The 21,650-nt window shown below is 42.8% G+C and overlaps 1 long non-coding RNA gene across 1 annotated transcript; it reads left to right on the forward strand.

Moving 5' to 3' along the window:
• The first annotated feature begins 8,515 nt into the window (after positions 1-8,515).
• Positions 8,516-21,388, forward strand: LOC122117373. Its single transcript, XR_006149131.1, has 4 exons — positions 8,516-8,528; positions 17,122-17,124; positions 17,300-17,309; positions 21,296-21,388. It is a non-coding gene; the product is annotated as an uncharacterized LOC122117373 (long non-coding RNA).
• The last annotated feature ends 262 nt before the right edge of the window (positions 21,389-21,650 follow it).

A 21,650-nucleotide genomic window follows, 5' to 3' on the forward strand; every position in this document is an offset into this window, starting at 1 on the left:
CAGGAAAGTCCCTGTGATAAGACTTTTTTTTTTTTTTTTGTTAGTCGTGGGGTCTGAACCTGGCCTGGGCACTGTCCCTCAGCTCAAGGCTCAAGGCTCGTACTTGACCACGTGAGCCACAGCACCACTTCCGGCTTTTTTTCTGTTCATGTGTTGCTGAGGAATTGAACCCAGGGCCTCATGCATGCAAGGCAAGCACTCTACCATTGAAACTACCTTCACAGCCCCAATGTGAAATTCTTATGTCCAATTAACCACTCAAAAATGAAGTGGCACTGTGGCTCAAAGTAGTAGAGCACTATCCTTGAGCAAAAGAGTTCAGGGAATGGTAGCCAGACCTTAAATTCAAGCCCCACAATCAACAAAACAAAATCTGTTCTGACTTGAACATTGAAGTTACTTAGAGGCCACATGCTGGTGGCTCATCCCTATAGCTATCAGGAGGCTGAGATAGGATTATGAAGCCAGCCTGGGCAGGAAAGTGTGAGATTCTTATCCCCAATTAACCAGCAAAAGAGCCAGAAGCACTAGTCTCAACTATAAAACCTCAAGGAGGGGCTGGGAACGTGACTCAGTGGTAGAGCACTTTGCATGCATGAGGCCCTGGGTTCGATTCCTCAGCACCACATAAGCAAAAATAAAGCCGGAAGTGGCCTTGTGGCTCAAATGGTAGAGTGCTAGCCTTGAGCTGAAGAGCTGAGGGACAGCGCCCAGACCCAGAGTTCAGGCCTCATGACTGGACCCCCCCAAAAATAGAAAAAGCCTCAAGGAGGGCTGGGAATGTGGTTTAGTGGTAGAGTGCTTGCCTAGCATGCAAGAAGCCCTAGATTTGAATCCTCACTACTACATAAACAGAAAAGGCCGGAAGTGGCGCTGTGATTTAAGTGGTAGGGTGCTCACCTCTAGCAAAAGAAGATCAGGGACAGTGGACTAGCAAAAAATAAAACTCAGGAACAGCACTCAGGCTTTGAGTTCAAGCCCTCGGACTGACACAGACAAACAAGAAAAGTTACCATTTTTTCACTCAGGAATAATTTAAAGTGCTTTAAAACTTTTATACATTTACTGTGCTTTAGTGAAATTGTCAAGTCAAAAGAGGTGTTTATTATTGCAATCATATATACTCAGCAGTAGCTTCAAAGGGTGCTGTCATGTGTTGTGCCTTTTAGTTTAATAGTGTGTTTAATTTTAGGAGATTTTATGTTAAAAGATCACATGTTTTCATAGTACATATTTAACATGGGTCTTATATTACAGGCATTGCTCCCTGTTCTCATGTGAGATACCTGCATAGTCTGGCAAGTGCCCTTAGGTATTACATGTCAGAGGGATGTGGCTTGAATGCTTAGAACAATGGACCAGGAGAGTGGTAGGTGAGATCTGAGAAGTAACTGAAAGCTACATAGTGTTCGTCAGCTTTATACTTGGATGGAATTGAAGTGTTAGTGGAGGTTCTACTTATATACTAGCATCTGAAGAGTTGAAGCAGCTTAAATAAGGGTGGGGTAGAGAAGGTGAAAAGTGTTTTGGATGTTTAAAGAAGTAACCTAAGGATGCAAAAGTAGTGGATGTGGTTTGTGGGTCAAGAATTACCAGTGGTGTAGTGAGGCTGGGAAGGTAGCTCAGTGGTAGAGCGCTTGCCTTGCATGCATGAGGCCCTGGGTACAATTCCTCAGCACCACATAAGCAGAAAAAGCTGGAAGTGGTGCTGTGGCTCACATGGTAGAGCACAAGCCTTGAGCTGAAATGCTGAGGGAACAGGACTTGGGCCCAGAGTTCAAGCCCCATGACCAACAAAAATAGAATGGTCTAGTGAGCTTGGTGCCAGTGGTTCATGCCTATAATTCTAGCTACTTGGGAGGCTGAGATCTGATTATCCTAGTTAGAAACCAGACCAGACAGACTAGTCCTCCTGAGACTCCAGTTAACCACTCAAACACGAAGTGGCACTGTGACTCAAAGTGGTAGAGCACTAGCTAGCATTGAGCAAAATAGCTCAGGGACTATGCCCAGACCCGGAGTTCAAGTCCCATAACCGACAGAGGTAGAGAGAAAAAAGAATGATCTAATGAGTAGACAAAAAGGTGAAATTGCCTTAACTAGAATAGTAAAGCTCTAGTATTTGGTATGAGTCAGCCATGAGAAATGGATTTGGCCATTGGTGTTTTAGGGAATAATCTGGCTGCAGATGGAGAACTGGTATAAATAGTTGAAACCATGAAGCTGGGAAATACTGAAGACTGGAGAAGTGAGAAATGGCTGGGACAAAACCTGAAGCATTCCGCAAGGTGGAATTCAGGTAGAAGGACTGAGATTTGGGGCTGGGAAGGTGGCTCAGTAGTAGAGCGCTTGCCTTGCATGCCTGAGGCCCTGGGTTCGATTCCTCAGCACCACATAAGCAAAAAGAAAAAAAAGGCAGAAGTGGCGCTGTGGCTCAAGTGGTAGAGCGTTAGCCTTGAGCTGAAGAGCTGAGGGACAGCGCCCAGGCCCAGAGTTCAGACCCCACGACCGGATCCCCCCCCACCAAAAAAAAAAAAAGGACAGATTTATCTGTGGAGGTCATTGGTTTTAAGTATCTATCAAAATGATGCTTCACCCACCGCCCTCCAAGAGGGTCTAGAGACCTTGGGCTTTCATATTCTCAATGTCACCGTGGTTGACACTGAACTGCCACAGTGTCCTGGATGGATTATATCTCTAAATGGCCTCCAGCTTCTAGTGTCCACACTAGGAAAAAGTAGCAATATGTTTATAGCAAACTAGAAAGTGTTTACTACTGCTGTATGAGTAGGCAGCTTTAAAAGAACTAAATCCAGAAACATCTTAATGTTCATGAAGTTAGCATGCCTAAAGTTAATTAAAAAGATGGATTACTTGACAAGTGTTGTAAAAACAATAGCTATTTGCAAAGCAAATTGAATCCATACTGTATACACCAGAAAGAATTCAAAGTACAATGTTAAACTTAAGTTTTAGCATGTGGGCTAGACATTTCTAAGTATGAGACAAAACACCAAAAAATTTTAAGTTGATCTTCATTTAGGGCTGGTGGAGTGGCTCAAAAGGTAAAAGTTCCTGCCTAGCGAGCTTGAGACCCTGAGTTCAAACTCCAATTCTAGGGGAAAGATGATTTTTTTAACTTTTTGTATGGAAATCTAAAAACAGGAAACTTGAATTTGGCAGCTCCTCTCACAGAACATGCTCTATTTCCTCAGGTTGTAAAGCATTGTGAGTCAGTAAGAGATCCCAATAGAAAGACAAAGGACACTGAGCAATTCCTCTTATAAAGACAAAGGTCAAGAGTCTTGTAACCCACTCCTTCAGGGACTACAAACACAGTGGGAGCGAATTACCGCAATGGGAAGGTTGACCTAGAAATGATCAAAACTGTTTACGTAGGCATTTGTGCTTAAGATGTAGGTTCAGCAAATTTTGTTATTGGAACATGATGGTGTATTTAATACAAACCTGTACAATGTGGACAGTTATAGCACAAATGGTATTTAAACAGAAAAAAAAAGTAAGTGGTGATGAGAAATTTTCAGCTGTTGATCTGAAAATTTGTTGATTGACATATAGCAAATAATTATATTCTTTGAAGCAATAAGTCTTCTCTTAAATATTTAACATATATGACAACCAATAAGTGGAAAGGTGCTATCTTCACATTCACTAAATTGGAAATTAAGTCTTCATGAATGTTTGTGAATTGTGGCAGCAGAGAAATTTATAATCTGATTTAATGCAATTGCTTTGGACACCAGTTTGCCATTGCCCAATAAAGTTGAAACCTTATCCAGGCGCTAGAGGCTACTTCTAGCTACTCTGGAGGCTGAGATCTGAGGATCACTCTTAGCTCCAATTAAACACCATAAAACCAAAAGTGGAGCTGTGAAAATAGTAGAGCACTCGCCTTAATCAAAAGAGGTCAGGGACAGTGCCCAGGCCCTGAGTTCAAGATCCATGACCAACAAAAAATTAATAAAGCTGAAGCTTGCGTATACTAAAAACAATTCTGCCTGCAGCTGTTTATGTACCTTAAAATACCTCTGCATGGATGCCAGGAAATACGATGCTTAGGCAGTCTCTAGAAGCCATTTATGAAAATTTTAGGAAAAAACAGTGCATAGTTATATATTCATTTCATGTAACTTCATAGCACAAGACTGATGACCATGTATTTGCATACCAACTTTTGTTTTTGGGTTTTTTTGTTGTTGGTGGTGGTGGTCGTGGGGCTTGAACTCTGAGCCTGGGCGCTGTCTTTAAGCTCTTCAGTTCAAGGCGAGCACTCTACCCCTTGAAACAGCACCACTTCCGGTTTTCTGGTAGTTAATTGGAGATGGAGATAGTCTCATGAACTTTCCTGCCTGGGCTGGCTTTGAACCTCGAACCTCAGATTTCAGCCTCTTGAGAAGCTAGGATTACAGTCGTGAGCCACTGGTGCCCGGCCTACCAACCCTTTTTAAAATAAAGTTTGATTTAAAAAAAAAAAAAAAAAAAACCCTTTGGGGTTGGAGGTATGGCTCAGGTCATAGAGCACCAGCCAATGAGTCAAAGCAAATTTCACATACTAGTTTCATGTCCCAGTCTCAGGCCAAAAAAAAAAAAAAAAGTTTGTCCCACCAGACACCAGTGGCTCATGCCTGTAATCCTAGCTACTCAGTAGGATGTCCATCTGATGATCAAAGTTCTAAGCCAGCCTGAGCAGGAAAGTCCATGAGACTCATCTCCAGTTAACCACCAGAAAACTGGAAATGATGCTGTGGCTCAAAGTGGTAGAGCAAGAAAAAAAAAGTTTGTCCTGCATAATAAAACTAGGTCTGAAAAGGAAAAACAATTTAACCTGTATATGATGAGTTAAGGCTACTCAGTCTTGGAATACTGGAAATACTTGAAAATAGGAAAGAGCATAAGGTTTTTTTTACTAAAATCAGGTTATCTATATACAAAGCCAATAAGTTCTTCTGTATTCACCTTTATATCTTTATTGAAAAATCTTCCTCAGGCATTTTTACTTTTTCACGTGGAAGGTACATTCTCCCAAGTAGAAAAAAATATACCTAATTTTCTGTCTTCTCAAACTTTTTTTTTTTTGTTGGTTGTGGGGCCTGAACTCTGGGCCTGGGCACTGACCCTCAGCTCTTCAGCTCAAGGCTAGCGCTCTACCACTTGAGCCACAGAGTCACTTCCAGCTTTTTCTGCTTATGTGGTGCTGAGGAATCAAACCCAGGGCCTCATACATTCAAGGTAAGCACTCTACCACTGAACCACCTTCCCAGCCCCTATTTTCTCAAACTTAAGACTAAACAGTTAAGCACTTGCATAAAAGCTCTCTCTGCAAGAAAGGATTGAGAGTTACTAAGCCTTTTGTTCCAGTAGTTGCTAGGATTTTACAAGTATCAACATGTCAGTTTATGAGTATAATGCATCTTAACAGAAGCCAGCCTTTCTTCATACCTATTATTTTTCTATTGTAAGTAAGTGGTTTGTCTTTAGATGAGCTTAATTTTCTTAGGACTTCTAGCTTGAGCTGTGTAACAAATGGTATTTAAGTCAAAATGTTTCCACTAGAGGGTGCCATCCACCAAGATTAACCGTAGGATGTTGTTAATTTTGTAGGAAGATAAGCAATATACCTATAAATGAGCAGCTTTCCAGCCCTTCAGGTCAATGTGGCATTATTCAATTCTGTTAAAAATGAAACTTGTTTCCTTAGAGCAGTTTTTAAAGCCATTCTCTTGATATGCAGAGAGCTTTCAAGATGTTTTGTTAATCCAAATATAGGGTTTATCATGTAGGCAAGACAGTGCAAACTGTAATGCCTGTAGATGTCATTTAAGATCTTAATAAAATTGATTTCTTGGCTCATTAGAAAGACCTGAGATGTGCATTCCTAATAAGCTCCCAAGTGATTCAGGTGCTTGTTCTGGCACTCGACTTTGAATTATCAAGGACCTAAGAGTTCTAGGGAACCTAAAATTCCCTATGACAACAGTGACTCTAAATAGCTAATACATAAATGCCAAGAGAGAGTAGAGGCTTTGTTCATGTATTTGCAATGCCCTGAAAAATTCCTGGGAGATAATAGGTGCTCAATAAATATTTGTTGAATGAATGAAAGAGAGCAGTTTCAGAGTGCCAGTGTGCACTAGCTCATTTAATCTTGACAGCCCCTGAGCTCAGCTCTATTGTTCCTTTTTCAGAGAAAGCACATAAGTCATGAGTTGTGGGACCATGATTTGAATCAGAATGGCTGAATTCCTCCTACAAAAGTTAGGAGCCCATGCTTTAGGGAAAACACTATCGACAGGTGAAGACTCAGATATAGACAATTATTGTACAAAGTCCCTGGGTTTCTGATAACTTGTACCTGTCAGACTTGGGTTGGGGGGGGAGGGCGCCTTGGTGTGTCCCATTGTCCCCTGGGATTTGACACTGGCCTTGGAGAGCATTCACTTCCCCTCTGTCAGATGTGCCTCACAGATTGGAGAGAGGAAGGAACACATTTAAGATCCACCCAGTGTTTATGAAAGGTACCCCAGCCGGGCGCTGGTGGCTCACGCCTGTAATCCTAGCTACTCAGGAGGCTGGGACCTGAGCATCGAGGTTCAAAGCCAGCCCGAGCAGGAGAGACCGTGAGACTCCTATCTCCAATAAACCACCAGAAAACCGGAAGTGGCGCTGTAGCTCAAGTAGTAGAGCGCTCGCCTTGAGCTGAAGAGCTGAGGGACAGCACCCAGGCCCAGAGTTCAAGCCCCACGACCGACAAAAAAAAAGAAAGGTACCCCATTATCTACTTTAGTCCTTATAATCTACCAAAAGAATGAAAGGTCACGATCCCAAATTAGAGAATGATGGATAAAGACGATCATCTCAATCCTTGGCCACTGCCCATAGATGGAGCTATTTATCTTCCAACAGGTCTTTTGCTGGGTCAGCATAAATTCTCTGGCTTCCTATTGGGAATTGCCATCATTTTGAAATTTTATTTTACTTTGTTACTTTTTCTGTTCAAGCTACCATTTGGTTGCATTTGCAAATCTAGCAAAAAGAAGGTAGTTATTTGAATTTTTTTTCTTTTTTTTTGTATTTTTATTTATTTTTTATTTTTTGTCAGTCATAGGCCTGAACTCTGGGCCTGGGCACTGTCCCTCAGATCTTCAGCTCAAGGCTAGCGCTCTACCACTTGAGCCACAGGGCCACTTCTGGCTTTTTCTGCTTATGTGGTGCTGAGGAATTGAACCCAGAGCCTCATGCATGCAAGGCAAGCACTCTACCACTGAACCACTTTCCCAGCCCTATTTGAATTTTTTTCTTCCTACCAGAAGTTACATGATTAATTAGTGGTAAGGTGAGCTATAATTCAAAAGTTACTTTCTGTCTGACTAATTCATTTCGTAGCTACAACAAATTACATACTCTGTGTGTGTGTGTGCAAGCATGTGCATCTATGTGTGTGCACACACCTATGTCAGTGTATGGCTTGAACTTAGTGCTTCAAACTCTCATTTAGCTTTTTCTGCTCAAGGCTGACATTCTACCACTTGAGCCACATGTCTACTTCCAGTATTTTGCTGATTAATTGGGAGATGAGTCTCATGGACTTTCCTGCCTGGACTGGCTCTGAACTTGTGATCCTCAGTAAGTAGCTAGGATTTTAGGTGTGATCCACTAGCACCTGGCTACTGTCAGTCTTTTGCATGTCTCTAAGGCTGATGCTTCTTTTTATTCATGGTCCTTGATTTCCTTCTTTGAGATTTTTAACATTCCTATGACTTAGTGTAATTTCTTGAAGTAATAGGTTCAATGTATTGCTCATTACAGGGGCCTTGTGTTCATTTCTGCTATTTATTTGATGTACATACAAGTAACTTAGGCCACTTCAAAACAGTCCTCACTTAAAGTTTTTGGATTGTTTATTATTGGTTTTGGTTGTGGTTTTTTTTTTTTTTTTTGGTCCAGTCATGGGGCCTGAACTCTGGGCCTGGGCGCTGTCCCTCAACTCTTCAGCTCAAGGCTAGCGCTCTACCACTTGAGCCACAGCGCCACTTCTGGCTTTTTTCTTTTTTGCTTATGTGGTGCTGAGGAATCGAACCCAGGGCCTCAGGCATGCAAGGCAAGCGCTCTACCACTGAGCCACCTTCCCAGCCCATGGTTTTGGGGTTTTTAAAGCTTGAATTAGCCTACAAATTCATGTGAACACAGTTATGAGTTTTTAGCAGAGACCCTACCACCTCCCATCTATTGAGAAAATCAAAATTACCTACTTTCCTTACTGTTCCCCCTCTGAGCAGATTACACAGTTTCTGCCTTTGCCTGCATAATGCTGTCTTAGGCACCTAATATTTAATAAAGATTTTTTTTTCAGTTGTGGGTCTTGAACTCTGGGCCTGGATGCTGTCACTGAGCTCTTTAGCTCAAGGCAACAGCTCTACCTCTTGAGCCACAGCACCACTTCCGGTTTTCTGGTGGTTAATTGGAGATAAGAGTCTCATGGACGTTTCTGCTTGGGCTGGCTTTGAACTGTGATCTTCAGATCTCAGCCTCTTGAATAGTTAGGATTACAGGCATGAGCCACCGACACCCAGCTAAAGATGATGTTTTATATAAATAAAAGGATGAAATATTTTAAAACAGTTGAGTAATAAAGCCAGGGGAAAACGATCAGATCCACATATTAATACCTGATTCTATAAAATATTACAAATAGAGAAACATTTCAAGATTTAAAAAATGAAATCATGGAAAACTGTAATTTTTTTTTTTTTTGGTTGGTCATGGGGCTTGAACTTTGGGCCTGGGCACTGTCCCTTAGCTCTTCAGCTCAAGATTAGCCCTCTACCACTTGAGCCACAGTACCACTTCTGGTTTTCTTGTGGTTAATTGGAGATAAGAGTCTCACAGACTTTCCTGCCCAGGCTGGCTTTGAACCACAATCCTCAGATCTCAGCCTCCTAAGTAGCTAGGATTAAGATGTGAGCCACCAGCATGCCTGGCTTATAATATATATTCTTCACCTGAAGAAGTTCAATAGTTTGATGAGACTTTGATGACATCTGAGCCCTCAGGAAAAGGCCCCTATGATATTGTGTGTTGAGTGTTACTGAGACAAGCAAATAGTATTTAGTAACATCTTGTCATTTTGCTGATGAAGCTGCTGTTTGGGTAAGGCTTTTAAAAATGAAGCTAGGCACAGGTAACACGTGTAATCCTAGCTACTCAGGAGGCTGACATCTGAGAATTCAGGTTTGAAGCCAGCCAGGACAGGAAAGTCCATGGGACTCCAATTAACCAGCAAGAAGCTGGAAGTGGAGCTGTGGCTCAAGTGGTAGAGCACCAGTCTTGAGCAAAAAAGCTCAAAGACAATGCCCAGGCCCTGAGTTCAAACCCCAACACCCACACAAACAAGCAAAAAAATAAAAATAAAAAGGTCACAGGAAAACCACTGGTCATGAGAGGGAAGTTGAAACCTAAGAGGAAGTAACATCTGATGAAAACAAGTTAAGGCATGAAATAGGACTTCCTCTTTCCCTGCCTTTCTCCAAATTCCATGGAAATCACAAAGAATAAAAAGTGGATTCAAAACAGGAGAATCACTTGACAGAAAAATTTAGCAGAACAAAAGAAACTAAAAACACTATGGGTATTGAGCACTCAGCTAACTAAAGCAAATAACAGAGCTACCCACTTGAGAACCTATAGCTCTTAGAGTTGCTTCTGGAAGAACTCACTGCATTATATATATAGCTGAAGATGAAGGTCAAGGAGAGATTGCCAAAGTGCTCAACACCACCGCACCAGAGGATGCAGTGCTTCTAGGAAGGAAGCCAGGCTCCTGGGAGCCTACTGAGTCCCTCTCTTCCCATCACATCCCACTCAGTTCTGTCACTTTGCCAGCTTGACAGTGGCCAGAGCAGAATTTACATGGCATGGAAATTAGGAAATGCTACAAATTAGGACTTGCTGCCTCCCCAGCGCCCCCCACTCAAGCTGGTTGTTAAACACTTAACAGCGTATCACAGCTCCTGAGTAAGCTAAGGTTAGAGAAAAAAGATGAATGTCCTGGAGGACAAAGAAAACTGTGCCACCAAAAGAAGTTATTCCTATTCCTACCTAAGCACAGGAGAAAACCTCAGGAATCTGAGTCCTAACTCCTGCACTGCCAGGTATCCAGCTCTCTTCTGGAGCAAGAAAAGGAATATACCTACAAATAGGGACAGAAATCCATGGCAACATTTCGGGGTAACAGAGTTTGAAGAATTCAAAGAACAGGCTGGGAAGGTGGCTCATTGGTAAAGTGTTTGCCTTGCATGCCTGAGGCCCTGGGTTCGATTCCTCAGCACCACATAAGCAGAAAAAAATAAGCCGGAAGTGGTGCTGTGACTCAAGTGGTAGAGCGCTAGCCTTGAGCTGAAGAGCTGAGGGACAGTGCTCAGGCCCAGAGTTCAGGCCCCACAACTGGACCCAAAAAAAAAAAAAAAAAAAAAAGAACATACCCAGCCTACTCTACAAAAAGTCAGTGTACAGATAATTTTTTTTTTTTCTGTCAGTCATGAGGCTTGAACTCAGGTCCTTGAGTGCTGTCCCTGAGTTTTTTTCTAGTGTTCTACCTCTTGCACCACAGTGCCACATCCTGTTTTCTGGTGGTTTATTGGAGATGAGTCTCACAGACTTTCCTTCCCAGGCTGGCTTTGAACCTCAATCCTCAGATCTCAGCCTCCTGAGTAGCTAGGATTACAGACGTGAGCCACCAGCACCCAGCCAGATGAAATCTTTTAGTATGGTATCTCCCCATCCTGTAAAACATCTTCAGATTTCATGGAATTGCAAAGTATAATTGCTGGGATAACTATGAAGCAATGAATTGGGAAGTTGAGGTGATACATTCTTCCAAAATGGTATTGAAAGGAAGAGGAGAAATAGAGGGGAGGGCGGGAAAGGGGAGGAGACAAGAAAACAAACGAAAGAAAAACAGTAATGTTAGAAAGGCTGAGGATATAGATCAATGGTAAATTGTTTGCCTGGTATGCACAAGGTCCTTTCTCTGTATGTGTGGAGGGTGGGGAGAGGAAGAGGGAGAGAGAGGAATAATGTGAAAAGGATGAAATTATTGAAGAAACAAAAATTCCTAGAACTAACGAGGGACTTAGATGAAAAGAGCCTATTAAATGCCAGGCAAAGCCAGGTGCTGGTGGCCCACACCTGTAATCCTAGCTACTCAAGAGGGTGAGATCTGAGGATCATGGTTCCAAGCCAGCCCGGGCTAGAAAGTTGGTGAGGCTCTTATCTCCAACAATCTACCAGAAAACCACTGTGGCTTAAGTGGTAGAGCACAGCACCCAGGCCCAGAGTTCAAGCCCCATGACAACAAAAAATTTTAAAAAAAGAATGCCAGGCAAAATTAATGAAATTATCTTCTAAAAAGGTATTGAGGTATTGCATGACTAAACATAGCATCCAAATAAGAGGTCTTGTTTTGTCTCTCCTTTTAGAAACTACCTAAAATTAAGAATGAACTGGGGGCTGGGAAGGTGGCTCAGTGGTAGAGCACTTGCCTTGCATGCCTGAGGCCCTGGGTTCGATTCCTCAGCACCACATAAGCAAAAAGAAAAAAAGCCGGAAGTGGCGCTGTGGTTCAAGTGGTAGAGCGCTAGCCTTGAGCTGAAGAGCTGAAGGATAGTGCCCAGGCCCAGAGTTCAGGCCCCATGACCGGACCTCCCCCCCCCAAAAAAAAAAAAAGAGTTTCACCGCTTTTCTGGGCTGGGAAGGTGGCTCAGTGGTAGAGTGCTTGCCTTGCATACATGAGGCCCTGGGTTCGATTCCTCAACACCACATAAGCAAAAAGAAAAAAAGCCGGAAGTGGCGCTGTGGCTCAAGTGGTAGAGCGCTAGCCTTGAGCTGAAGAGCTGAGGGACAGCGCCCAGGCCCAGAGTTCAGGCCCCACGACCGGACCCAAAAAAAAAAAAAGAAAAAAAAGAATGAACTGGGGCTGGAAATGTGGCTTAATGATAGAGTGCTTGCCTAGTATGCATAAAGCCCTGAGTTTGATTCCTCAGTACCACATAATCAGATAAAAGCCGCAAATGTGCTGCAGCTCAAGTGATAGAGGGATAGCCTTGAGTAAAAGAAACTCAGGGACAGTGCCTAGGCTCTGAGTTCAAGCCCCAGGACTGGCAAATTATACACACACACACACACACACACACACATATCAAAAAACAAAGAAAAAAAAATGAACTGAGTGTTAGTTCAACCCCTAATGTGGACAGAGAGAAAGAGAGAGGGGGGGAGATTAAAAGAAAGGGAGAAGAAGCAGTTATAGCAGCTCTGTATTGGATGAACCTGAATAGAAAGAAGGACTGTGAGGGGAAGTGAAGGTCAAATAGGGAGGCTTAGAGTCCAGGGCTATAGGCTGCTAAAAGACAGCTGAAACCGTGCATAGTAGATCACACCTGTAATCCTAGCTGCTCAGGAGGCTGAAATCTAAAGATCATGGTTGAAAGCCAGCCCAGGCTTGAAAATCCATGAGACTTATCTCTAATTAACCAGGGGGAAAAAAGCCAGAAATGGAGCTGGCTCAAGTGGAAGAGTGCTAGCCTTGAGCAAAAATCTCAGGGACAGTACCCAGGCTCTGAGTTCAATCCTCAGGACTGGCACGCATGCACACACACACATCCCCCCGCCCCCCTCCCCCGTCCCCCCACAAAAGCCAGTTGAGTGACTGCAAAGTACAGCACAGAGGTGAAAACCCAGTAAGTCTTTTTTTTTTTTTGTAAAAACGGAATGAAGTTCTATTAGTAAAAACCTTTCTGGCCACAATTTGGTACTGACAAAAAGCTGAGAAAGTAGATTTGAGCAAGAAATATCACAGATTAATCATATTTTTCAGGAAGTAGTCTGCAGTAGAGGAAAGAGAGGAGGAAGACTGGGTTGTGACATCCCTTTGGTGCTGATCTCAAGTAGTTTGCAGAGATGCAAAATCTAAAGGAAATGATCGCGCACACAACACATTATTTTGTGAGGAGGGTCTCTGATGCCTGGGAGTACAGCCTGGCTTCTCTCAGCAACCAGATATGAATGCACTTTATTTCAGGTTAACCTTAAAAATAAAAGCTTAGGAAGGGGCTGGGAAGGTGGCTCAGTGGTAGAGCGCTTGCCTTGCATGCATGAGGCTCTGGGTTCAATTCCTCAGCACCACATAAGCAAAAAAGAAAAAAGCCAGAAGTGGCGCTGTGGCTCAAGTGGTAGAGCACTAGCCTTGAGCTGAAGAGCTGAGGGTCAGCACCCAGGCCCAGAGTTCAGGCCCCACAACTGGACCACCCCCCCCCAAAAAAAAAGCTTAAGAAACAAAGGAAACTGTATCTTGGTGGGGAGAAGTGGGGAGGACCAAAATTCTTCACAGCAAATGTCAGATGAAGCATTGTCACTATGCCACATACAAAAATAGAACCCAAACAAATTATCATGAATTAATTTTGTCATTAGCAGTAATTGCACCTTGGATAAACTTCATTGAATATAATATGATGTTACCAATGCACAAAGCTTTTAAAATTGATGTCCATAAAACTCAACCTTTCTACAAAACAAGAACCCAAAGCAGAAATAGAAGAGTTCAGGAAAGATTAGAAACACAAACTGAGTGTGTTCAAGGCTGAAGCAGAAGAATTTTGAGTCTGAGGTTAGCCTGGCTACGTGATGAGACCTTGTTTCAATTTTTTAAAGTAAAACATGAAGATGGATTCTCTCTCTATCCCCTCTTCGCCCTCTCCCTCTCCCTCTCCCTCTCTGTCTCGCTTAGCCCTAAGGCTTGAAATAAGGGTCTGGGCACTGTCCCTGAGCTTCTTTTTTCAAGGCTAGCACTCTACAACTTGAGCCACAACACCACTTCCAGCTTTATCTGTTGATGTGGTACTGAGGAATTGAACCCAGGGCTTCATGCATGCTATGCAAGCACTCTACCACTAAGCCACATTGCCAGCCTCCATCCTTCTCTCTCTCTCCTCTCTGTACTAAGGATTGAAATCAGGGCCTTGGACTTGCAAGGCAGACATTCTAACACTTGAGCCATACTTCCAGCTTCAAGGTAGATTTTTTTTTTTCCCATGTGAATGAAACATGACATATCAGGTCCTGGAGGCGGGGAGGGGAATGATAACTTGATACTGCAGATGTGAAGAGGTTGTGGGAAGTAGCACAGAGGGAAATACATATTGCTGAAAAAACAGTGAAATACACTAAAAAAAAAAGGAAAATATACGGTTGGGTGATGGCAGCTCAGGCCTCTAATCCTAGCTATTCAGGAGGCTGAGATCCGAAGGTCATGGTTCAAAGCTAAACTGGGTAGAAAAGTACCTAAAAAAAAATCTATCTTCAATTAACTAACAAAATGCTGGGTTGAAGAAAGGGCTCAAGTGGTAGAGTACTAGCTGTGAGTGAAAAAGCAGAACAAGAACATAAGGCCCTGAGTTCAAGTCCTGGTATTGGCACGTGTGCACACACTCATATACATAAACAAAATAAACTGGAAAAAGTAATTATGAAAGGTCAGAAATGGAAAATCTGTATATACATGATTGGTGGCCTTCAGTATAAATACAGGACACATGATTCTTAAAGATATTTAAGCAAGCATTAAGATAATATTTAAGAAGAATATTCTAGAAATAAGGAACATTACAACCAATTGAAGAGACACAACCTATCATTGGCAAAAATCTTCCTGATACCAAAATCCCTTCCCTCCTCTGCTAAAGAACTGAACCAATGACTAGAGTCCTAGAATTGTATTAAGAACTGTTGTCTTACTGCCTCAAATACCTGTTATAGACTGTTAACTTAAGAAATAAGTTGGGGCTGGGAAGGTGGCTCAGTGGTAGAGTACTTGCATGAGGCCCTGGGTTCGATTCCTCAGCACCACATAAGCAAAAAGAAAAAAGCCGGAAGTGGTGGTGTGGCTCAAGTGGTAGAGTGCTAGCCTTGAGCTGAAGAGCTGAGGGACAGCGCCAAGGCCCAGAGTTCAGGCCCCACGACTGGACCCTCCCCCACCCCAAAAAAAGAAATAAGTTTCCCCTCTGTTTTCTCAAAACCATTTTTTTTGGGGGGGGGATATCTATGACTATAATTTATTCAACCTTATTCAGGATCACAGAAAAAAGTACATTGAAATATCTATATGTGTATTTATTTATTTTATATTTATTTATTTATTTATGTGTGTGTATATATACATGGGGTTTGAACTCAGGACCTTGAGTTTGCTTGGTTTGCTTGATTAGTGGTGCTTTACCACTTGAATCATGCCTGCAGCCATGATTTTTATGGTTATTTTGGAGATGGAGCCTTGAGACTTTCTGGACAGTTTGGCTTGAGATCTCAGTCTTCTGCATTTCAGTCTCCTGAGCAGCTAGGTTTACCAATGAGTCACTAGCACTCAGCTACATTTGCTTTAAAAAACAACAACAAAAACACAAGGATTTATTTTAGTATTATAGAGTTACAGTAGAGAGAAATAGAAAAGAGGGTGAATATTTTCCTGCTCCCTATTGCAGAAAATGGGCGTAAAAGACTTACCATGTGCCTTTTTTTTTCTTTTTTGGGGGGGGAGGGGTGTCTGTTGTGGGGCCTGAACTCTGGGCCTGGGCGCTGTCCCTCAGCTCTTCAGCTCAAGGCTAGCACTCTACCACTTGAGCCACAGCGCCACTTCCGGCTTTTTTTCTTTTTGCTTATGTGGTACTGAGGAATCGAACCCAGGGCCTCATGCATGCAAGGCAAGCACTCTACCACTGAGCCACCTTCCCAGCCCCTTTATTTATTTTTTAATAAAAAAAATTTTAATCAGTTATGGGGCTTGAACTCAGGGCCTTGGCACTGTCCCTGAGCTTTACTGCTCAAGGCTAAACTTTGAGCCACAGCGCCACTTCCAGTTTTCTGGTGGTTAATTGGAGATAAGAGTCTCACAGGCTTTCCTGGGGGAGCTGGCTTCAAACTGTGATCCTCAGATCTCAGCCTCCTATGTAGCTAGGATTACAGGTGTGAACCACTGGCACACATCTCCAGTATTTTGCTATTTTTAAACAAAACATTATGTTCTCCTTGCACTGCTTTATGTTTTGAATATAGAACTTATTACTTTCCTATGTATCTATTCACTTACCAGACACTACACCATGTATGTAATTGTTTATTTTTGCCTCTCATCCCTCCTAGCTGTAAGATTCCAGAGAGCAGGGTTCACTAATTTTTGTTATACAATCCACATCTAAAACTGCCAGTACACATGCATATCTGTGGGAGGGTGAGGGGAGGGCACAGAATCCGGGGAAAAAGCGTGAAAAGGTGCAGCAGTGGAGTGCGCTGGACATGGATGAAAGTGAACTATGTAACTTGTGGGTGGAGATGGGAGAGAGGGAATGGAAGAGAACGAGGGAACACCGCCACTATGCGAAAGGAAATATACTTAATACCTGACATATGTAAAGGTCACCCTGCTGTACATCACCTCTAAAACAACAATAAAGTAAATTAGAAAAAAAGAACAAGACAAAAGAAATGTTTAGTGATGAACTCATCCAGTGCATACAAGAAACAAGCATGTGGGTACTAATAGCTCCAAGGGACAGAAGAGGAACTTGAGGCATGAAGAGATGAGAATGAAAATTTAAGGAAATTTGCAGAGAATGAAGTATCTCTGTGTCAAAAATAAGTCAGTTGAAACATCAGCTTATTTTACTTTTCCTTCCCTCAGAAGAAACAGATGAAAATGATTTCATCCTAGAGGTAACTGCAGGAGGTGGAGGGCAGGAGGCATTATTTATTTTTTATTTTATTTTATTTTTTACTTTAGAGACGTTTGCTATTATCAGCAACATGCTACATTTTTTAAAAATGGCATTTTGAAATCCTAGAATATTTTCCAAATGAAAAAGGTGGGCTTAGATGTGTATCTGCCAGCACTGGGTGTTCAGATGCCTGTAAACACATACTTGAAGGAGAAGTACAAAGACTGAGAGTGAGCACACATCCTTTCTAACACCATGACTGTGGCACTATTACACTACCCTGTGGAGATTAATTTGGTGATTGATCCTAAAGATCGGAGAATTAATACTAAATGAGGCAGTAGCACTGGGAGTCAGCACATAAATACCACAGACAGTGCTGTCCTGATAGTTTATTAGATTTCTGAGTGTCAAGAAGAAGATCTCAACTGAAAAATAGATGGCTTTGAGCTGGGAGCTGGTGGCTCACATCTGTAATCCTGCCTATTATGGAGGCTGAGATCTGAGGATCACAGTTCAAAGCAAGTCCAGGCAGGAAAGTCTGTAAAACTCTTATCTCTGATAAACCACCAGAAAACTGGAATTGGTGCTGTGGCTCAAGTGGTAGAGTACTAGCCTTGAACTGAAGAGCTGAATGACAGTGCCCAGACCAGAGTTCAAGCCCCACAACTGACAAAGGAAAAAAAATAGATGGCTTTAAAACATAGTGTGCAAAGCTGTACATCATTGTATCTAGAAGAAACAAAAGACAATGCTAGAAAATCTAGATTGGAACACAAGAACATATAAGAAAATAACATACAATTTTCCACAGAACTGGGTCACAGATCACCAAATAAACAAATCATTGCATGATCTGGAAGCTACGCCAGAGACTGTCTACTGGGTGAATTTACGTTATCATTGAAGGACTATGCTGATTTCGAATCTTTAGTAGAAGTTATTTTCATGCATGCCTAGCATGCATGAAACCCTGGGTTCAATTCCTCAGTACCACATACACAGAAAAAAACAGAAGTGGTGCTGTGGCTCAGGTGGTAGCCTTGAGACAAAGAAGCTCAGGGCCAGTGCCCAGGCCCTAAGTTCAAACCCTAGGACTGGCAAAAAAAAAATTTTTTAATTTAAAAAAGACATAGTCAATTTGTTATTCAAATCTTATTTAATATAGGTTAAGAAAATTTTCAACAGCAAGTTACATTATATGTAAATACTTGCCAGAACAGTATTCTATTGAAAATTATGAGCAGGTAAATAATTAAAACAGACTGCAAAAGAAAATACTAAGGGAATGTGGCTTAGTGGTGGAGTGCTTCCCTACATGCATGAAGCCCTTGGTTCAATTCCTCAGTACCACATACACAGAAATGGCCAGAAGTGGCGCTGTAGCTCAAGTGGTAGAGTGTTAGCCTTGGGCAAAAGAAGCTCAGGGACGGTGTGTAGGCCCTGAGTTCAAGCCCCAGGACTGGTAAAACACACACACACACACACACACGAAAAATACTAAGTAACATAGCTGGAAGTTGTACAGATATTCATAGATATTCTTTCGAAAAATACTAAGTAACATAGTTGGAAGTCGTACGGATATTCATAGATATTCTTATTTAGTTTTAGTGGCAGTACAGTGATTTGAACTCAGGCCCTTAAACTTTCTAGGCAACCACTTTTCTACTTTAGGTACACTACAGCCCTTTTTATACTTTTGTCCAGGCTGTCCTATCTATAACTCCCACATAGCTGGAATTATAGAAATGAACCACCACTTCTGGCTTGTTTGTCGAGATAGGATTCTCTAACTTTTTGCCTTGTCCGGCTTAGAACTGCGGTCCTCCTGATCTCCACCTTCCAAGTAGTTGAGATTATGGTATGAAACAGCAATTTTATTTTTGTAGGCTATAGTGCTTGAACTTTGTGTTTGGGTGCTATCCCTCAGCTCTTCAGCTCAAGGCTGCTCTACCACTTGAGCCCTTGGTTTTCTGGTGGTTTATTGGAGATAAGAGTTTCACAGCCATGGGGCTGGGAAGGTGGCTCAGTGGTAGAGCGCTTGCCTTGCATGCCTGAGGCCCTGGGTTCGATTCCTCAGCACCACATAAGCGGCGCTGTGGCTCAAGTGGTAGAACACTAGCCTTGAGCTGAAGAGCTGAGAGACAGTGCCCAGGCCCAGAGTTCAGGCCCCACAACCGGACCCAAAAAAAAAAAAAGTTTCACAGTCTTTCCTGCCTGGGCTGGCTTTGAACCATGATCCTCAGATCTCAGCCTCCTGAGTAGCTAGGATTACATGCGTTAGCCACTGGAGGCCGAAGAGCCAGTATGTTTTTAAGAGCAAAGAAAAAAGGATAAATCGGGGCTGGGAAGGTGGCTCAGTGGTAGAGTGCTTGCCTTGCATGCATGAGGCCCTGCGTTCGATTCCTCAGTACCACATAAGCAGAAAAAGTGGCACTGTGGCTCAAGTGGTAGACCACTAGCCTTGAGCTGAAATCCTGAGGGACAGTGCCCAGGCCCAGAGTTCAGGCCCCATGACAGGAAAAAAAAAAGAAAGAAAGAAAAGAAAACTGTATTTTCCTATTTTTTCCAGTGCTACGAATGGAGCCTAGACTTCTTTTTTTTCAGGCAGAAAAAGAATTTACTGTGGGGAGATCCAACTGTGGACCCTGCAAGAGATAAGAGGCATGTGGAGACAGAAGGAAGAAGAGAAAAAGGGAGGGACTGGTGTTGAGCTGGATGTGGAAATGATGCCTGGGGAACCCCTCACAGTTTGAGGGAGGTACGACTAGGGTGGCTCAGGAAATGACCTCAATGGATGAGGAAGTGACCTCAGAGCCCGTGATTCTTTGCTGACTCACAGTCAGATGATTGACAGTCAGGTGATTACTGGTTTCAGGTAGATGAAGAGGGGAGGGGCTTTTCTCTGGGCTGACTTAACATTCCAGGCTTTTGATTGTTATAAATGGGTGATGATTCTCTTTGGCTACTTCCTGCTAGCAAGGAGTGTCAATATTAGGTGTAAAAGGTGGAGTTGTTGTCCAATATGGGAGAAGGCAGCAAGGAGCAACTGTTCCTTGGTAGTGAACACTTGTATGCGTTCTTAGATTCCATCTGAAAGAAATCTTACAAGGTAGGGGCTCAGCAATTAAAAAAAAAAAAAAAAGGACATACAAATAGCAGAAGGAAAGGTTCAGGGCAGAAAATTCAGAATTGGAGGACTTGGCTAGTTCCTATCTCTGTTCTAGGCAGTCCTGGAGTTAACTGAAAATATCCCTAGCTCATTCTGACATCTGGTGACCAGGTAGGGAAAGCATGGTAGACTGCCATGAAGCTGGGGCTGGATTGGAGTGGTTAGAGGCTTGGTAGAATTCTGGATAGCTTATATATTAATGTTAATCTCCTGATCTGATTAATTTTGCAAGGGTAAATGTAGAGTGGCCACATTTAGGATGTGACACCATCTCCTCTAACTCCTCTCCATGGTTCCTTGTATTTTGGACTGGCTGGGTCCCAGGGGTCTAGGTGCTCATTGCTGGGATAGCTCCTTCCAGTTGGCATTCACAGGGTTTGAATTTAAGGCCTGGGTACTGTTCCTGAGCACTTCTGCTTGAGTTCAGTGCTCTACACTTTGAGTCACAGTGCCATTTCCAGCGTTTGACTGGTTAATTAGAAGTAAGAGTCTCTTGAGCCATGCTTCCAGCCTGGCTCTTTTTGCTGGTTATTTGGGAGATGGAGTCTTGAACTGCAGTTGTTAGTATTATCCCCACCTTTGGTCCCTAGCTCCACCCATACCTTAGCTCCTCCCTTCCTTGGAGTTCCAGCCATACAGCTGGCCACTCCACCTCTCTGCCTAGACTCACCAGAGCACTTCCTGCCCCCAGACCCTCTCCGGATGGATAGAGATGGATGCCATGTGCTCTCTGTAAGGTCCGCTCCTGGATGGCTAGCAGACTCCACCCTCCTCCCAGCAAAGTTCCACCCAGTACCTGCGTTACCTAGGCAACTAGGACACCTGGAAGAGGTCACATCTGCATCCGCTGAGGTCACATCTGAATTTGATGTGGCCACACCTTTCTCTGCCCATACCCTACATAAGGCCTAGCCAAGGCCTAGACGCCCTCTCTCTGCTCTTTTCTAGCTCTTTCTCAGCTCTTTCCTTCTCTTCTCTTTCCTAGCTCTCTTTTTCCCACCTTTCCCAGACACTCTTTTCTAGCTTTTCTCTCTCTTTCCCAGCTCTCTCTCTTTCCCAGCTCTCCCAGCTCTTTCCCAGGCCTTTTCCACCACATGGAGGACCAAGATGGCCTGGTGCCAGCCAGAACAATGAATAAACCTTACCTGAATACCACGTGCGTGCTGCTGTTCTTACTCTGCAACCTCTTTTTAAAAACCTAACACTCCCTTGCCTGGGAAGTATGGCCCTTCTAATAAACCTTATAATAATCTTTCCTCCTGTGCTTGCCTGCCTCTGAGTGGTCCCCTGGGATGGATGTGAAGGATTCCTTTCAGCAATCCTCGGATTAAACAAGTCTTTGCCACAAAAACCCTTTTTATTTCCAATTAAAGCAACAAGGAGACCAACAGAAATGAGCAGAGCTTACCTGTAACTTGTTAAGAATTGACCAACAAATACTTGCCAGACTTATTTCTCTGTGGGTCTGGCTAGACACTGCAAGGGGGAAAATCTGTAACAATACTCAATGGATATGAGAGTTTTAAAACTGCTTAATTGAACTTAGCACTTGACTATTGAAGATTGAAATAAACCATTGTCAGATCTGAATCCAACGTGGCGTACATACTTGGAAAACAAATATTGAAAACTTGATGAACTTAAAACTGCACAAACAATTATTTTCATTACTTTCAAAGAATGACATGCTG

This window comes from Dipodomys spectabilis, unplaced genomic scaffold (assembly GCF_019054845.1).
Source record: "Dipodomys spectabilis isolate Male_0828 unplaced genomic scaffold, ASM1905484v1 ptg000140l, whole genome shotgun sequence".
Taxonomy (NCBI): Eukaryota; Metazoa; Chordata; class Mammalia; order Rodentia; family Heteromyidae; genus Dipodomys; species Dipodomys spectabilis.